At 43.5% G+C, this 18,108-nt stretch overlaps 1 protein-coding gene across 2 annotated transcripts in view; it reads left to right on the top strand.

Annotated features, from left to right (window-relative positions):
* The first annotated feature begins 13,603 nt into the window (after nt 1-13,603).
* The window catches only part of C1QTNF7 (C1q and TNF related 7), a 107,944-nt gene continuing 103,439 nt past the window's right edge, over nt 13,604-18,108 (top strand). Inside the window, exon 1 of one of the 2 annotated variants that reach the window (XM_086705419.1) lies at nt 13,604-13,774. The gene's annotated coding sequence lies outside the window, so the exon portion shown is untranslated. Of the gene's footprint in view, nt 13,775-13,823; nt 14,103-18,108 lie in introns of those variants that run through there. The other variant, XM_025921914.2, reaches the window with a different exon arrangement.

Genomic DNA, 18,108 nt, shown 5'->3' with positions numbered 1-18,108 from the left:
TATATATTTCTTAACAATAATCACAGGGTAGAACATCCTTGGGAGGCTTGGAAGCTTCATCTTTGAATTCAGCCTACCACACTGGTGATTCCCATACACATAAAGCTTGAGAAGTACTATTTCACACCATTTAGAATCCTAATTCACACAGTCAATTCTTAAATGTCTTATATTTTGGTTAGCAATTTGGCTAGCAAATATGGTCCATTTTTGACTGCACTTGCATTATCTCATTTAATTCTCCAAAGGGCTTATGTATGGTAATGGATACTTCTCATCTGAGGATGAAGAAGCTGTTACCCAGAGACTCTCCGTGTTCCACCAATATTACATGACAAGTACTCAGAAACTCTGGTATTTGATCTTGAACTCCTGCTTAAAAGTCAAACCTGCTTCCTCCCTCTCTCCTTCATACACTTCGAAAAACTCGTTTTCATAGATTATTAGAAAAGCAACTCTGATATTAAGCTCATTTTTGCTGAGGCACAAGCAACTGAGAGAATTCGTTCAGTGTTTTGTGCGTGACGTGCTGTGTGTGACGGGTTTGTCCATTTGTGAACAGGACTGACTATAATTGCTGTCTTCACCAGCATGCGATATTAACAGCTAACAGACAGGGTACTCCAGGACCTAGTGGCCCAAGGTGATAGGGAAGAGTTCTAACCTGGTCTAGGAGGCTCAATAAATCCTTCCACAGTGACTTGAAATTTATGGGCGTCGATTCAAAGAGAAAGAATCCAAACGGCATTTCTGAGGAGAAATTTTTGGATCAACCCCTTTGCTTTGAAATCCTTCAAACCACACCCCCAGGATGATATAGGCATACTTCTGAATCTGTGTGTGAGGTAGAGAACATTTGCCTCGGATGAAAGTTTGAGACCTGGAGTGTGGGTTCTCAACCTGGCATCTGCAGCTATCATTGGAGATATCACGTACCGGCTCTGCGCCTCAGGTTTTGAAAAACTTTGGGTGGTTTTTGAAAAAACCTCAGGTGGTAAAGTAACTCTGTGATCCTTCTGTTCAAGGATGATGTCCTAGAGACAGCAGTGAGGTGTAAAGGGAACTCATGAAAGGAAGGACCAAATACCTGGAAACCATTTTTTGGAAATCATCCCAGCCCCAGTGGCCCCAGGGTGGGGTGGAGAGCTAGCAGTCATTGAGCAAAAGCCAGAAAAGCTGGTGGCTTTGGAGTGGGCCAAGAAAAGGTGGCCTGGAGGAGCTTTGTTGTTGACAACTTTCTACAAATTCCCACCTCATGCCTGGAAGATAGCTGGGTTCAGTAACAATGTAGATCTCTTCCAGCTACAGGACTCAAGTCCTGCTGAAAACATTGAACCAGACCCTTCAGTGCCCACCATCAGACACTTTCTCCTTTGACATTTTAACAGCTCAAATGGAAAACTCTTGGGGACCCAGTTTCCGAAGCATGATGAGTTGTGTCATCAAGTTAAATGATGCCACCTGTATACTTTGTTTCATCTGGAAGGCTTTTAAAGTCTGGTGTCTTTTCTTTAAAAGGGTCTAAACAGCTGGCCACCAGATGCCAGTCTCTATCCCTTGAGTTGTGTTGGCAGCTTATAGTTTGGATAATTTAATGACCAGTCTTCACTTAAGTTGGTGCACAATTCCTGCCAAGCTGGACTTTTATTATTATGTGGCATTTATATCCAGGACTACGGAAGACTTAATGAAAAGAGGATAGAGATGGGTCTGGAAAACATTCCCAAAGAGAATGGCTGGAGCCAACAAAAATTTTAGAATTTTTAATTTAGAACCTTATGCCTGATAAACAGATGAAAATAAATATATAAAAATAAGGCCAGCTTATAGGTAATAATTCAGAACGAGTATCAAATCATGGTACTTTTCAAGACTTTCCAATATTTATCTGAAATATATCTATGGTACAATGAACTGAAGACAACACAAGGGTGTTTGAACATCAACAGTCATAATGTTTGCCTTCCTACCGCAGGATACACTTTTCTGAAGAGGATATACAAACTGAAGGGAAGAATCAGAATTCTCAAGATAACTGCAAAAATTCTTTTCAATACTTTTTGTCAACTTTCTCTAAATATAATTCACGTATAATGTATATAATACAACCACGTTAAGTGTATGGTTTTATGGCTCAATGAGTTGTGACAATTGTCTACCCTTGTAACCACCACCACAGTTAAGATCTAGAATGTTCTCAGTACTCCCTCAAATTTTTCTGGAGCCCTTCCCTGCAGCCCCTGTGTTTTCAGTCCCCACTCCGATGCCAGACCCAGGCAATCACTGATCTTCTTTCTCACTATAAATTGGTCTGCCTGTTCTAGAATTTCTTACAAATGGAATCATATAGTATATTCTTTTTCGTATCCGATTTCTTTGGCTCAGAAGTGTTTTTGAAATTCATACACATTGTTACACAGGTCAGCCTTCCATTTTCTTTTTCTTGAGTAGTATTCCATTGTATGAATTTACCATAATTAGTTTATTTGTTCACCAATTGATGAACATTTGGGTTGCTTGTAGTTTCACTGCTGAGTAGTGTTTTATCCTATGGATATACTTAGAATTGGTGATCCAATCACAGATGAATGTTTTGTTTCTAGTTTGGGGCTATTAAACATTAGGTTGCTAGGAATATTTTTTTGTATTCACTTCTTGCAGATAGTCTTTCATTTCTCTTGGGTAAATGGCCTAGGAGTGGGATTGCTGGGTTTCACAATAAGGATGTAGTTAACTGTGTATAAAGGCACCAACCAGTTCTTAGAGTGTTTGTGCTATTCTCCTCGCCCACCAGCAATACACAAGAGTTCCAGTTGCTCCACATATCTGTCCACTCTTGGCAGTGTCATTTTTTACATTTTAGCCACAGTAGGGGGTGTGTACTGTTACCTCACTATGTTTTCAATTTCCATTTCCCTGGTGACACCCCTTAAGACACTCTTTTAGATCAGAAGAGAGAAGACCTCGACAAATGTATAAGAGAGAAGGCTAATGTGTAGAGTTACCGTATACCATAGTGTCTCTAGGACAGTTTGGGATTTTACCCAGTGTCCTAATGTCATTACCCACAGCACCGCCTTACTCATTTGCTCCAGCTGCCGTAACAAAATACCACAGACTGGGTGGCTTTATTTACAGGAATTCATTTTTCCACAGTTCTGGAGACTAAGAAGTCCTAGATAGGCGCTGGCCAACTTGGTTCCCCAGTGAAGCTTCCCTTCCCAGCTTGCAGGTGATCAAGCTGGAAAGAGAGAAAGAAGCAAGCTTTCTGGTGTCTTTTCTTAGGCAGGGCCAACCTTCCTGCCCTCATCTAAACCTTACTATTTCCTAAAGATGCCATCTCCAAATGTCATTGAGGTTAATGTTTCAATGTATGAATTTGAGAGAGGGGGACACTCCATAGCAGCCCCGCTTAATTTGGATTAAGTTTTGTTGTTGAGTGTGCAATGTAGTCTTCTCTACCTCTTCACAAAACCTCCAGTAAATCCACATTTCTTACCAATCTATTTGAAATTGTAGCTGTGCTTGTAAGTCAGGTACCAAGAGCAGAAGTTACCTGATAAGACCCCATTGCATTTGTGCTACAATTATTATAAGTTTTGAAAGCATTCAAAAGGATACACTACTATCTGCATCATCTTATTGAACTATTTCTTTCAGCCTAGTATTTTGGTTTGAAGAACAAAACCTACCTCATAAAAGCACACTGCAAATTAAAGAACCACTATCATCAATGAAAATATATTATTTCAACTTCTGGCCAGTTGTAAAATAACATTTTATTTTGACCTTTTGTGAATTGAAAGAATTATACTGCACATTCAGGTACAAGTTTATCCATGAAGGCAAAATAAAAGTTGATCCAGACATTCTGTCCATCCCTAAAACCAAAGCCAAGCAAAAGTGTTTTCTTGACTCTGTTCCCATTTTCCTCTTTCATTCTGGCAATAAACCACCATCAGAATGTAACGATTTCAGTTTTACATAGTCTGTCTCTTTCCTGTTCACAATATGATTCACAACATGATAACGTCCAGTCCCAAGCATTATATCTGGTAGCACTTCATGACAGGTTAGAAATAGATGGAAGCATGCATTCGTACCTTAAATTTGTTCCATAACTCTGACCACATTTTCACCACGTAACCTTTCATATAGTTTTACCCTTACGCAGTTTCATTTGGCAAATTTTTGGCATGTATATAAATACGAGGTATCGCAAAAGGCACCATGGATAATGGAAAGTTACAAAGAAGTTTAAGACATAGTCCCAGCCTTCAAGAAACTTATACTTTAGTATGAAGGGGGGGGGGCACTTACATAAAGAACTATAAGATAAAGCAGAAAGTGGTAAGTACTCTGTGCATGAGACAAATGGTTGTAGCTTGGAAGCATTGAGTGTCCTTGTAGTCAGGGCTTTGCTGTTCCCAGAGAACTATGTATGCAAGAATTACTAGCCAAGTGGGGAAGAAAGTGATGCTTAATAGCTTTGCGAGTGCCCCCTTTGTACCACTCCCTGGTCAGGGAGAAGAAAAGCTGAACTTTTCTGATGTTTAGTGCTGAAGCACAAGGTTTATAATTTCAATTCAAACTGAGATTTTCTGCTCCACATCTCCCACCCCTATATTCACAAAGCCAACACTGAACCCACTTACTTAATCATGGAAGCAGTGGTGGACCCACCTGGTGGGGCACTGACTTGCCCACTACCACACAGAAACAAGAAATTGAAAACACACACCTCACTTAAGCACAGGAAATGAAAGGTAGACAAGAGAACTGGCTCTGCTCAGCCCTGAGGACACCAGTTATTCCCCAGTCGACCACAGAATCAGAAAAAAGCTCAGCTAGAAAAGCCCCAAGCTGTCATGGCTGTGTCTCCATCCACTAATGAACTGTGGCCAGCCTTGGACCCAGCAGATTATAACTCTGTCTTCATTAGAGGGAGGTTACACCAGGAAAGGAAGATTGCAGAAAGGGAAGATGGTAGTATTATCTTTGTGTCTCCTGTGGGCTGAAGATGAGACGTGAGCAGGGAGATAAACATATCCTCCCTTTCCCCACAAGTTCATTACTTTAGAACAGCCTCTTTCTGAACGTGCTTTGCCCAATATTTGTATCATAATGTGCACCACCAATAACATTCTTTGAATCAAGTGTTTCTTTGAAAAATATGGAATATTTTAGCTGTTAGTCGAAGATTGATTGCACACATGATGCAGCTTTTTCACATCTTGTGTCCATGACTTTGGTAGACTCTCTCACACTGACTCTGGGCTTGAGCCCAGACTTGCTCTGGCCAATAGGTTCATAGCAAACTTGATGCACACACAAATTTGAAAAAAATAGTTGCCTATTTGCACTTCTTCTTTTGGACTCTTACAACTTCCTTACAACTACATGCCCACACTATCCTTTTGGAGAAAAAGACCCACAAAGCAGAGTCAGTTGCCCAGCCAAGGCCATCTTGGATCAGCCAACAGCCAGAAGACCAAAAGACATATGGGTCAGTGCCCACCAAGACCAGAAGAAATGCCTACTAGCCAAGCACAGCCAAGATCAGTGGAACTGCCCAGTCAACCTACAGATTCATGAAAAATAATAAATTGTTGCTGTTTTAAGCATTTAAAAAAATTGGAATAGCTAAATGATATGCCCTAAATGAGATTGCTCTGGAATGAATTGTGTCACTCCAGAATTCATCTGCTGAAGCCCTAACCTACGCTGTGATGGTATTTGGTGGTGGGGCCTTTGGGAAATAAATTGGTTTAGATGAGGTCATGAGGGTGAGGCCCCTATGACAGGATTAGTGCCTTTATAAGAAGAAGAAGAAGAGACACCAGAGTTCTCTCTTGCCACTCCATGTGAGGACACAGTGAGAAGGCAGCCATCTAAAACAGGAGGAAGAGAGCTCTCATCAGAACCTGACCACACTGGCACCCTGATCTCAGACCTCCAGGCTCCAGAACTCCGAGAAAATAAATGTGCTGTTTGTAAGCCACCACTTTACAGTATTTTGTTATGGCAGCCCAAGCAGACTAGGACAGCTTTTGGTACCGAGAAGCAGGGTGCCAGTGTACCAAACACTTGAACATCTGGAAGCAACTTTGGAATTGAGAAATATGAATTTGGAATATTGTCCAAATTGGAAATATAGACATTAATAGCAATTCTGGCAAGTCTCAGACAGATGAGGGACATGTTATTGGGAACTGAAGGAAAGGTAATCCTTGTTTAAAATCTTAAAATCAGCAGAGAACTTGGTTGAACTATATTCCTAGTGTTTTGAAGGAGGCAGAAACTGTGAGCAACAAAACCGGATGTTTGGCTGAGATTTCTAAGCAAAATGCTGGAGAAGTGGCTTCCACGCTCCTGCTGCTTGGAGTGAAATGCCAAAAGAGATAAATTAATTGAAGAAAGAACTGTTACGCAAAAATGAACTATAAATTGAGGGTTTAGAAAATTCTCGGCTTATGCATATCGTAAAAGTAAGAAACTTGTTCTGAAAAGTACACGGAGGGGGTAGCTGAACAAGCATTTGGTAGAGAGATCATGGGTGGAGCTCACTCACTTAGTCAGACATCTCAACAGAAGCCAGGAATAGAGATGGGATTTTATCAACAGAGACACTGCCTCTTTGACTACAGGAGAAAAAAAAAGGTGGGAGAAAATAAAGGAAGGCTGTCATGTTGGTTTTTTTTTGGATTTTACAGGATGGAACCATATCGTTCTTTGGCAGTAAACATGTACTATCTTTCCAGAAAAGGGAAGAAGGAACCCTCAAAGCAATTCAGAAATCATCAAGGCTACCACTGTCACTACAGACCCAGAATACACAGGCTCAGAGGCAAGATGGCCTCCACCACAGTTTCAAAGAGTGAGACCACCACCCAATACAGCCTCATGGGTGTGGGCACCCTGCTAAACTGTGGGGTGATACTACTACCCCCAGGCAGTCTGGAGGCAGAGCATCAAACCAAAGTGGCTTCTTCACAAAACTTAAGATCGAATGCAAATTGCCTTGCAATTGCCTTGCTAAGTTTTGGACTTGCCTGAGGCCTATTCTCCCTTTCTTCCTTCCTATCTCTCCTTTTATAATAATGTCTACCCTATGCCTGTTCAACTATTGCACTTTGGAAGCACATAACTTCTCTGGTTTCACACGTTCACAGCTGAAGAGGGATTTGCCTCAGGATGAATCTTACCTAGAGTCTCACCCATATCTGACTGAGATGATATTTATATGAGAATTTGGACTTTAGAGTTGATACTAGAACAAGTTAAGACTTTGGGATGGAATTAATGTATTCTGAATACAAGTACAACATGAATTTTGGAGGACCTGGGGCAGAATGTTATGGATTGAACTGCGTTCCCTCCAAATTCATATGTTGAAATCCTAACACTCAATGTGATGGCACTTGGAGATGCGTCTTTGGGACATAGTTAGGTTTAGATGTCACAAGGGTCGGGCCCTCGTGATGAGATTTGTACCCTATAGAAAGAAGGAAAAGACACCAGAACTCTATCTCCCTGCCATGTGAGGACACAGTAAGAGGGTGCCCTCAAGAAGACAGAAAGAGAGCTCTCACCAGAACCGAACCCTGACGGCACTCTGATGTCAGATCTCCAGCCTCCAGAACCATGAGAAAATAAATTTTTATTGTTTGGAGCACCCAGTTTATGGCATTTTGTTATGGCAGCCTGAGCAGACTAAGAGATTCCTATATATAACTAGTATCATCCAAACTTATTTTACTGTCATGTTTCTTCCCATGGAACATTCCAGAATATGAATCTCCAGACAACACTCCAGGGAAACACTGGGATAAATAAATTGTAATAATATAAGTGCATCGGGATGCCAGATTTCAGAGACATAATAAAGAAACAATCAGTATTTTATGACGGAATTTGGGGGGAAAGTAGAAGAGGAAGTAAAAGCAGTATTTAAAATCCTGACAACCTGACAGGATTGTGGTTTTAATGACAGAATTAGGTAACTCAGGAAGAGTGAGTTTGAGGGAAAATAGTTTTCTTTTGAGACATTAAACCTGAAGAGAACGTGCTATCTCCAAGAAGTAAGATCCAGCAGGCATGAGAAAAACGAGAATGGTGTCAGGGGAGAGGTCCTATTAGTTCTATAGATTCCAAAGAGAGGGTGACCAACGCATGAAAGAAAGATCCCACAGAGGAAAGAGAGTCAAAGGCTAAGTGTTGTGCCTCAAAGCGCTGGGACATAGGTGGGGCATACATACAGAGGCTAAGAGTAGGAAAATGACTTTTCAAGGCCAGTTCAGAGTTCAGGCTATAACTCTAACTGTTGAATTCTTGGTAAGCTTACCACAGGGCTCATGAGTCATTTAGCAATAAATTGGACATTGGTTCACCGAAGGGCAACCAATCAAGATGGCACCTTAATTGAAGTCATGTTACATGAAGAACAGTTAGAAAGAGCCAGAATCATCGAACTTGGGATGAGGAAAACGGGCCTGTGGGAGATGAGAATGGCTGAAAGTAGCCTTGGGAGATTGTAACAGCTTTTACGTGTGGAAAACTGAGCAGGAATATTTGCTGTTGCTCAGAGAATAACCTGGTGAAGTTGTGGCCCCTTTCCCTGGGAACAGACAAGCAGAAATGGAGTGGCCTCTGCCACGGCTGTGAAGGAGGCTCGTGAACAGACAGAGAGAGTTCGATTGTCCCCAGTCGGCTATCCTCTGATCTACAAACAGATAGTCTCCTTTTCTCATTTTGATGAGTGGCAATGAGCTGATCTTCTACTTTATATCACCAAGAAGGTAAAAAGGGGCTTTCACATTTGCTCACCATGACTGGAATCCATGAGAGGTGAATTCTCGAGAAACTCACAGAAGCGGCTCTATCCCGTCTCCGTCTCTCACAGCTAATAGTGACAAGCACACAGTAGGCATCTGTGGATCATCTAACCCTCTGGAGCAGGGCAAGGGCCCCCCGAATGGCTTCACCTCGAAGTTATGACTAGATTATTCCCTACCACTCTCGATAAAGAACATTTCACTTAACTCTCCCATCTCTAAACTTCAGCAACATCTTCCAAGAGGAAGATGAAATTTTCCAACAAGATTCATTTCTCCTTTGGCCTCTTTCTGGATGTCTTCACGTATTTGATAGAACTCAGCAAAGGCTTTATTATAAGATCCAGATGAAGCCACCTGGGTTTTAGGATATAATTGGAAACTTGGCTGCTGAATGCATGCAAAGGAGAAGAAATAGAATCAACCATAAGAGCACAGACCCTAATATATGAAAAATGTTCAAACTTTATAATTGCATTCAGATAGAGGACTGCAGGTTTTCCAAGAATAACAACTGGTGCCTCTAAGAGTTTAGAGTGTCTTTCACAAGTAATCTGTATTCATCTCGAATGTAATGGATGCGAAGGAAAATATATGGTGCATGAATCTTCTCTGCATTTGGTGTGGAGATTGTGTTTTAACCAGCATTTAACAGCTCAGGTACTGGAAGAACCAGACAACCTACATTCAAATCCCAGCTTGGCTACTTACTGACTGTGTGACCTTGCGCTAGTCACTTAACCTCTCTGTGCTCATGTGTAAATTGAGGATAATGTTAGTATCTATTTTATAGGATTGTTGAAAGGATTAAATGAGCTCATACACTTAGAGAGCACATGAACCAGCGTCTCGTGCATAGTTAATGCTCGACAAATGTTTGCAATTTTGCCACTATTGTTTAAAACGGTAGAAAAGAAAAGGGTCTGACCCTTTTACAAGCGTGTGTGGAATGAAAGAAGCCACATTTCTAGTGGGAGGGGCTCAAAATACTTGAGTTAGAAACAAAATGTATGGGGGTGCCTGGGTGGCTCAGTCGGTTAAGCGGCCAACTTCGGCCCGGGTCATGAATTTGCTTTCGTGAGTTCGAGCCCCACGCCGGGCTCTGTGCTGACAGCTCAGAACCTGGAGCCTGCTTCGGATTCTGTGTCTCCCCCTCTCTCTGCTCCTCCCCTGCTCATGCTCTGTCTGTCTGTCTCTCTCTCTCAAAAATAAATAAAGATTTAAAAAAGTTAAAAAAAAAAACCCAAAATGTATGAACTAGGACTTCCTGTACCTACATTTAGAGCAGTTCAAAGCCAACAACACATGGCCTGAGTAGAGGGCAGCTTTTAGGGATATTAGCTTTCAACTAGCATTAATAAGCTGTTTAGCCCATTTTGACTGAGGGGCAGCCTGGAACAGTCAATGTCAGGATGATGGCCTTGTTCTGTACACACAGTAAAATAAATGTTTGGGTAAGTGGAGTTTACACTAGTTAAATGCTAAACAGTATTTAACTTGTAACTTGGAGTTTATAACTTCCTCTATCCCTTGCTTTGAAGGTTGCTTGTGAAATCTGACAGTGACTTAGTGGACAATTTTCTTAATAAATGCAAGCATTTTTAAAGATGGGGAATAAATGTTGTTTTCAGCATCTATTTCTGTCACCAATCTTTCTACGGTTTCCAATTTACTTAGCCCGATGGCACACAATTTTTAAACCTTCACTTTATCGTGTTCCCAACTGACATTTAGCTAGATTAGTTTTGCAAGAGAGAGAAAGCGGGGATTTACGTTTAATATAAAAATACCCATCATTTGTCGAGCACTTTTTACAGTGTCAGGCCCTGCTCTGCATTTTTTGCATATATTGCCTCATTTAATCTTCTAAGAATCTTTCAAGGCAGCTATCTGTGTTAGAGTATTTGACATTAGCCGACTCTGACAAGCCCCCAAACTCAGTGGGGAGACACAGCATAGGTTTATACATTTTCCCATAATGTCTGATGCCGTCATGTGGTTCCCCCAGGCAGCATCTTCTAAGGGATGCCTCAGGGTTTGGGTGCCCTCTACCCTGCAGCTCCAGCACCTTCGCTTCCTGCCAAATGGAGAGAGAAGAGGGAAAAATGTGCCCTAGGCACACCACCGCTAACTACCTGAGCCCCAAATGAACCCTCCCTTAGCCCTGCTCATGTCCCATTGGCCAGAAATCAGTCACATGGTCCACCCAACCTCAGAGGCGGCTAGGAAGCGGGGAGGAATACTTGACATCACTAAATTTTAAACCTACCTGCCATAATTTACCCTTCTGGTCACTAAATACCTATTTTCTCCCCTCTTTCCTTATATATAAGGAAGAGAACGCAAACACAGAATCCGTGACTCTTCGGATTCCATCTGGTCATTGCACCCAGCTCAGAGTGCAGACTTCCGAGTTATGTGAGGCGCTTGTCAAAAGTCCGGATCTGCCATTTCTCCATCCAGTGGTCTATAAATTAAAAGGAAAGGGATCTCTATCACCCAAAAAGACAAATTAAAAGGAAAGTGATCTCTATCATCCAAAAAGACAGGTTTCCTCCATCATGCTCGCCCTCTCTCTCTCTCTCTCTCTCTCTCTCTCTCTGTCTCTCTCACACACACACACATACACACACACACGTGCACACACGCACACACACTCTACAAATGGAGTAACAGTGATGATAGAACTACAACAAAAAAATGTCCCTTCAGAGAGATACCCAACAGCCATTGATGCCACATCTCGCCAGGCAGACATAGGGAAAGGTTCAGGCTATGGGCCTAGCTCCGTTTTCTGGGGAGAGCTCCCTTGTCCGTTTTTCTCTGTGGCCATCAGTTCCTCCTTCTGGGAGTCTCCCCTTGCTACCCCCGAGCTGTGTATTGGGCAGCCAGCCCTCCGTACAGCCAATAGTTCACCTGCTGGAGGGAGCGGTTGTTTTTTCAGTCTTGAAAGATACTCTGAGTACCGGCTTATAGTTATTTCAGCGACAGAAAGTCCTCAAAAAAAATTCGTAGGTTCCTAAAAACCATGAAGTTTAGGTACTGTCTCTCTATTCCCTTTTATTTCTGTGTAGAGTTTAGCCATTTCCTTCGGGGGCTCATCTCATTCTCGAAATACCTTGCAAAATGCAGTCAATAGCAGCCAACACACACGGCGGATGTTTTCCCCACAGCCTCGCGTCCTAGAGCTGCGGGGTGACTCGCACAGATGGCTGTGCGCGTTATCACAGATATCGGTTTCACCACATGTGTCTGTTAGGGCAAAACCTGGCACTTTACTCGTCCAGCCTCCGGTATCCATTTCCTTGCCACTCAGCTCCTGACGACCCGGCCAGTGACACCGAGCGTAGGTTCTTATTAGGCAGCACCCTACGTCCATTACCAATTTTGGTATTGATCAGGGAGACAACACTAGCTGCTGTGGTCAATCGCAGTGACTCACAATAGGTCCTGCTGAGTGACCCATACGTAGTGAGGTGCTGAGTCGTTGAGTCGTTGAGTAAATGCAGCATTATGTGTCTCTATACAATTAGGTTATTTAGCATATTTGTATGTAATCTTTCACAATTAAGCAAACAAATTCCTAAGGAAATTAAGTGCATATTCAAGGTCACAAAACTGGAAAATCATAGATCAAGGTCCGGGACACTACCTGTACTCGTGCCTATAGACGTCTCTTCAGTAGTAGCCGGAACGAAAATAGACTCGACCTTTTTCTCTGCTTTCATAGGAAAGAAAATCTGAAACCTGACCGCTTCCCTGCAGTTGTAGATCCTTTCTGTCTTTGCGCTATTTCAGTCAGAGGTATTATCCTCTGTCTATGGCATAACAGTTCCTTTAAGTGAGTCAAAAAACACAGTGGAAAATAATCTATAGTTTTAAAATAATGAATGAGGTTTTTGTCCTGTAATTTGTTCATGTAAGTTTACATACTTAATAGCATACTTAATAGACTGCACCTGTGTCCGTATCTCTATTCTCCACCAAATGGTTTACTTATTTAACTAATGTTTGCTATATTCACCGAGGAGATTTTACTATACCATAACCATTCATTAAGTCTGGCAAGGGCACACATTGTCCTGTTTACTCTCTGCATAAGCTTTGACATATCCCTCCCCAGTGCAAACCCAAATTGTCAAAACTGTCGAATGATCTGAACCCAAATGATACTTTATTCATGCGGCATGTATTTATTGAGGACTTATTATCTCTCGGGAACTGAGCGAGAGCTGCTTTAAGATATACTATAAATATTTTTTAAATCATCATTTTCAGCTGGCCACACTTTAAGTTGGCTATAATTTGAAATCACAAATGCTCAGGGTGTGTGTGTGTGTGCGCGCGTGCGCGCACGGGCGCGTGGGTGTTTCATGGCAGGTGGGGAAGGGTGGTGGCACTAGTAAAATCAGTAACACTGTATGTCACAAGACTTATATCCTGCTGCATGGACACACTCTGCAAAGTAAATATCCCTCCTGGAGTTTATGATTCACATTCAGGATGCAGGTTAACATAAGCCCGATGCGAATGACGTCATTTTAGGTATGTTCTCCCTTTTATGAAAACATCACATACGCTAAATTTTACATTTTCAAGCAGACAAATTAGGGAAGAATTGCGTGGAAATAATTGTGTTAGCAAACGTGACGTCTAAGCCTAATTTCACCAGGAGTAACCGTTCTATAAGTTGCGACAGAAACTTCCTTATGTGCTTTGATGCATCCAGTAAGCGATGCCATTTGGTCTCAAGGCACCGCTCGAAAAGGCAAAGCAGCTTCAAGCGCCACGGCGAGAAGAGCTACGGATAAAAGAGAGAAACAGAATTGCTCAGATACCTGAAACCTTTGCCTCTCGCTTGCCTCAGTCTGGAGTTTGCGGAAGAAATTCACCCACTCCCACTCCTGCCTAACGAGCGTATATATTAAGCTCTTTGAAATGTGAGTATTATGGGAAGGATCGCAGTTGCTTTAAATTATAGACGTTGGCAAGTGGCGGGGAGGAGCAGGAGGTTGTTTAAACTGAGAAAGACAGTTGCAAAACTTCATGCAACAGCATGAGCTCCAAGCTTCAAACACATTCTCGTGCTCAGAAGAGCACTTTATTTTTCACCGAGTTACTTTTTGTATTGTTTCGAAGCGGCTTCGAGTAATATACACATATTCCTGCTTTCAATTTTTTAATGGTTTCTAAATTCATGGGACAACCAAAGCAAGAAAGCCTCATGTCTTGGGGGAAATGTTGATATAGCGGCAACGCCTAGAAAAGGTAAGCTCCTATTTTCATTGTACTTTTCCTCTTTTTCCCTACTGTTTGGCCTTCGTCAAAAATGTATACTGGAAGAACTTAAGACAGCTACTTGTAAAGAAGGGGGGAACTTGTAGAAAGTACGTCAACAAATGATAAATCAAGAGGTTGGAAAACCTCAGCGATCATGCCTTCTCCTGCCTTCTATTCCGCTTGACCCAAACCTCTGTGAAATAGCTTTGACTATTTGAAAAATGTCATTTCTCTCAGAAAATGTGCGCAGGTCCTCCGAACTTCCAGCCTGATGCACCCCACATTCACTAGTGGGGTGATGGGCTCATTTATTGCCCAGGTCAGAGGATCCGTGTTTTTTTGTCCGGTTGTATGTAAGTCAACTTCCGGAGCTGTGATCTTTCTATTAACTCAGAAACCATTCCCAGGGAAGATTTTAATATCTTTCCAAAAATTCTCTTAAGTGTGGTTACTATGACTTCTTATAAACTTGTTTTGCAGAATATGGTTTTAAAAGTTAAATAAATCACTTGGCTTTTCCTTTGTAACGACGCGAGAGGATGTTACAGCTATTATGTCCTGGGAGAAAAAAAGTCCAATTCCAAGTTTGTGCATTCCGGCTGTCGTTGACTGACAATGCTGGTGTCTGGGTAGGGTGGCTGTGCCTTCTCGACTGTGCCTCAGATACAGGTAGGGAGCAGAGAGACTCAGATATTCCTCGGTTTTCTATTGCATTGGTCCTACGGGAAGTATGCTGTGGTTTGAGTTAGAAAGGTGCAAAAATGTGTGGTGTGTTATTCCTATTTCCCTGGGAAAGTCTCTGTTATCAGATTTCCCATCTTTCTGAGGCAGAATTCCAGGTGCAAAGAACTAGCTATCCACAGAGATCTAAGTCCAAATTCTTCCAGCAGGCTGCGATTTGAACAGAGCTGTGCGTTCGTTCCTCCACACACACATATGTACTCACAGGCGGAGGTTACAGAGCCCCGTGGGTTGGACCGAGCTGGAGGGGTCTGGGGCCTCTAGGCAAGCGCGGACTACGCAACCCACTGGTACAGAAGCAAGACGGACATCCCCTCAGGCCTGGGTGAGAAGGCGAGGCTCTGCCCCTGGGAAGCGTGCTTGGGTTGGGAAGGGTTCTACCTGCTTTGCCGGACCAGCTGCTGCCCTGTTTCTGGGATATTTTTTTTTTTACTTCTGTGTCAAATTCTGATTATGTAAAGTGGATTATGGTGGCCTCCCCTACCTTTTGTGGTCTCAGTGAAAAGAAAGAGGTTAAGATCAAAAGAAAGACGTTGTGAGCAGAGAGACGGCAGCTAGATCATTGCAAGGTGGTCAAGGGAAACTGCCAGCTCCTTTCTCCATCCCCAGCTGTTAGTGGAGGGAGGGATCCGTGCCTGCCACCCTGCTGTCCTTCTCCCCGTGTCTTCCCGGCTCTCTCTTCCTCCTTCCATTTCTGTCCACACCGGCCATGCAATCTCAAGAGAGGGAGCAGCGGGTTGGACAAACAAGATTATTACCATCTCCTCCTCTCCACCAGTCCCAGGCCAGTTGGGGAAGCCCCCACCCTATTTGGAGGGGGGGGTCTCCAGGACCCCACCCCATGACCTCATCACAGGCAGCCGGGGAGCTGGGATGGCCAGCAGTTGCATGGCGCCTGAGTGCACCCTGGGGAAGGGTGCGGCCCAGAAATGCGCAGTGTGGCATGACGTGGCTGCTGGGGAGTGGGGCGCGGACTTCCTATCATGGGCTCTCATGGAGGCTGGCGGCATTTCTGGAAGCCAGGCCCGCCAGGCCCCACCTCTGGGCCTGAGAAGGCCCAAAGAAGACAAAAACAAAAAGGCAATTAGCGTTGCTAATGAAGCCCCAGGCCAGCTGACTCATCTGAGGCACAGCCACTGGGGGGCTTTGTAATGAAACCTGGACAACACCCTGGAAAGGACAGGTCAGGGTTGTCCCCAGAAGGACACTGATGAGAGGCCGAGGTGACCTAATCGTGCTCTTCACCTCGGAGACGCTGGGGAGAGGCAACATCTGCGAGGCACAGAGGGAGGACGCTGTTAACTAGTGAACTCCCAAGCAGCTCAAGAACCATGCTGTCCGAACCTGGGAAGGTTTGGAACCAGACTCAGCCCAGGTTGGCAGCTACAATCACACCCCCATGTCTGAAGAGCCCCAGGCTGAGGAATCAACCCCCCAGAGTAGCTGGGAAGATCATGATTCACTAAGCTCTGAGTGTCCACTCTGTGCCAGAAACTTTACCAAGGCTCTTTGAACATGGCCCTAGACAGACAGACCACACTTGGAGAACACAGAAGGGCTTTGCACATCAACCCGCTGACATCAAAGAAACCTCCTCATAGAGTTGCATTTGAACTAGACCTTGGAGGAGGAGTAAAAGATCAGGAGACAAGGGGGGCAAGCATGCAGGCAGAGGTCAGTGAGCAAAGGTGCAGAAGTGGAAAGTTCGTGGCTCCTCCCGTGAACCAAGTAGCTTGGGAAGGCGAGGCTCTGTTTCCCAAAGTTCATCCCAAGGAACGACACTTTCATGGGCTGTTCATAAGAGGATAACCAAAAGCATTTCGTGGTCAGGCAAATCCAAGGATGTGGAAAGCCGTGCACCACAGTGGACCAGAACTCGGGTGCTGGGGTGACAAAGGTCTGATTCAAATCCCAGCCCTAACTCTTAACTGCCGTGAGAACTTGGACCATTCAAGCATCAGTTTCTTCATCTGTTAAGTGAGGATCATAATTACATCCATTCTCAAAGGGGCTCAGGCATTTGGAAGATTAAGTTAAAGAATTCAAAGGAATTCTCCTCATATAGGAGCTCAGTGAATGTTAGCTACTCTTGTTAGCTGTTAAGACCTGGTTTCTTTACTGCAGGACTTCACATACATTTCAGTTTCCTACTGCCCCCTCTGTCTTTCCTTGAGCGGGTCATTAGAATCTAATGTTTTCCATAAGAGACTCTTAAGGACTGAGAATAAACTGAGGGTTGATAGGGGGTGGGAGGGAGGGGAAAGTGGGTGATGGGCATGGGGGAGGGCACCTGTTGGGATGAGCACTGGGTGTTGTATGGAAACCAATTGGACAATAAATTTCATATTAACAAAAATAAAAAATAAAAAAATCAAGTTAAAAAGAAAGAATCTAATGTTTTCATTAGAACTTAAAACCATGTCCCCCACCCCCACCCCGCAAGGCGTATTGCACAAAACATGGAATACGGAATGCCTGCTGGAAAATGGCGAGGCTGAGTTGATCCAGTTGGTTGAGGCCACCGGGCCTTCAAGAGCATGCATTTCCCGAGGTTACTCTACCGGCCTCTTCACACACTGTCTTCCATGTTTGTGTGAAACAAAAGCCCCACAACTGGGATTCTCATATCTAAAGAAATCGACTTTTTTTTTTAATATGGTCACCTTTTAGAGGGAAGAGAAAAGGGACATCCAAGAAAATTGTTGTCATACCCAAATGTTACACCTAAAAGGTCAGCTTTTGCCTGTGGTTTGAGGGTGTACCTCACAGGGGGCAACGCACAGGACACAAGCTAACCAAAACATGATCCCACCTTCAAGGAGTTACCGATCTCATGGGGACAATAACACGTGGGTTCCAATATCTAAAATGCAAAAGTATGGGGCGCCTGGGTGGCTCAGTCAGTTAAGCAGCTGACTTCGGCTCCGGTCATGATCTCACAGTTTGTGAGTTTGAGTCCCGACTCGGGCTCTCTGCTGACAGCTCAAAGCCTGGAGCCAGCTTCAGATTCTGTGTGTGTGTCTCTCTCTGCCCCTCTCCCATTCACCTCTGTCTTTCTCTCTCTCTCGAAAATAAATAAACATAAAAAATTTTGTAAACGCAAAACTAGATTTACAAGAAGGACTATGGGAGCTCAAAGGGAGTGGGAGCTCACAGCAAAGGAGCCTTCAGCGCCCTGGAATAATCAAAGTAATGTGTAACATTCTTTGATGTTTACCATGTACAAGTGACTAGGCCTAGTACTCCACAGTAT

This window comes from Puma concolor, chromosome B1 (assembly GCF_028749965.1).
Source record: "Puma concolor isolate L17-30 chromosome B1, mPumCon1.1.hap2, whole genome shotgun sequence".
Lineage (NCBI taxonomy): Eukaryota > Metazoa > Chordata > Mammalia > Carnivora > Felidae > Puma > Puma concolor.
Note: the sequence above shows the minus strand (reverse complement) of the source record. Positions and strands in the feature narration are given on the sequence as shown.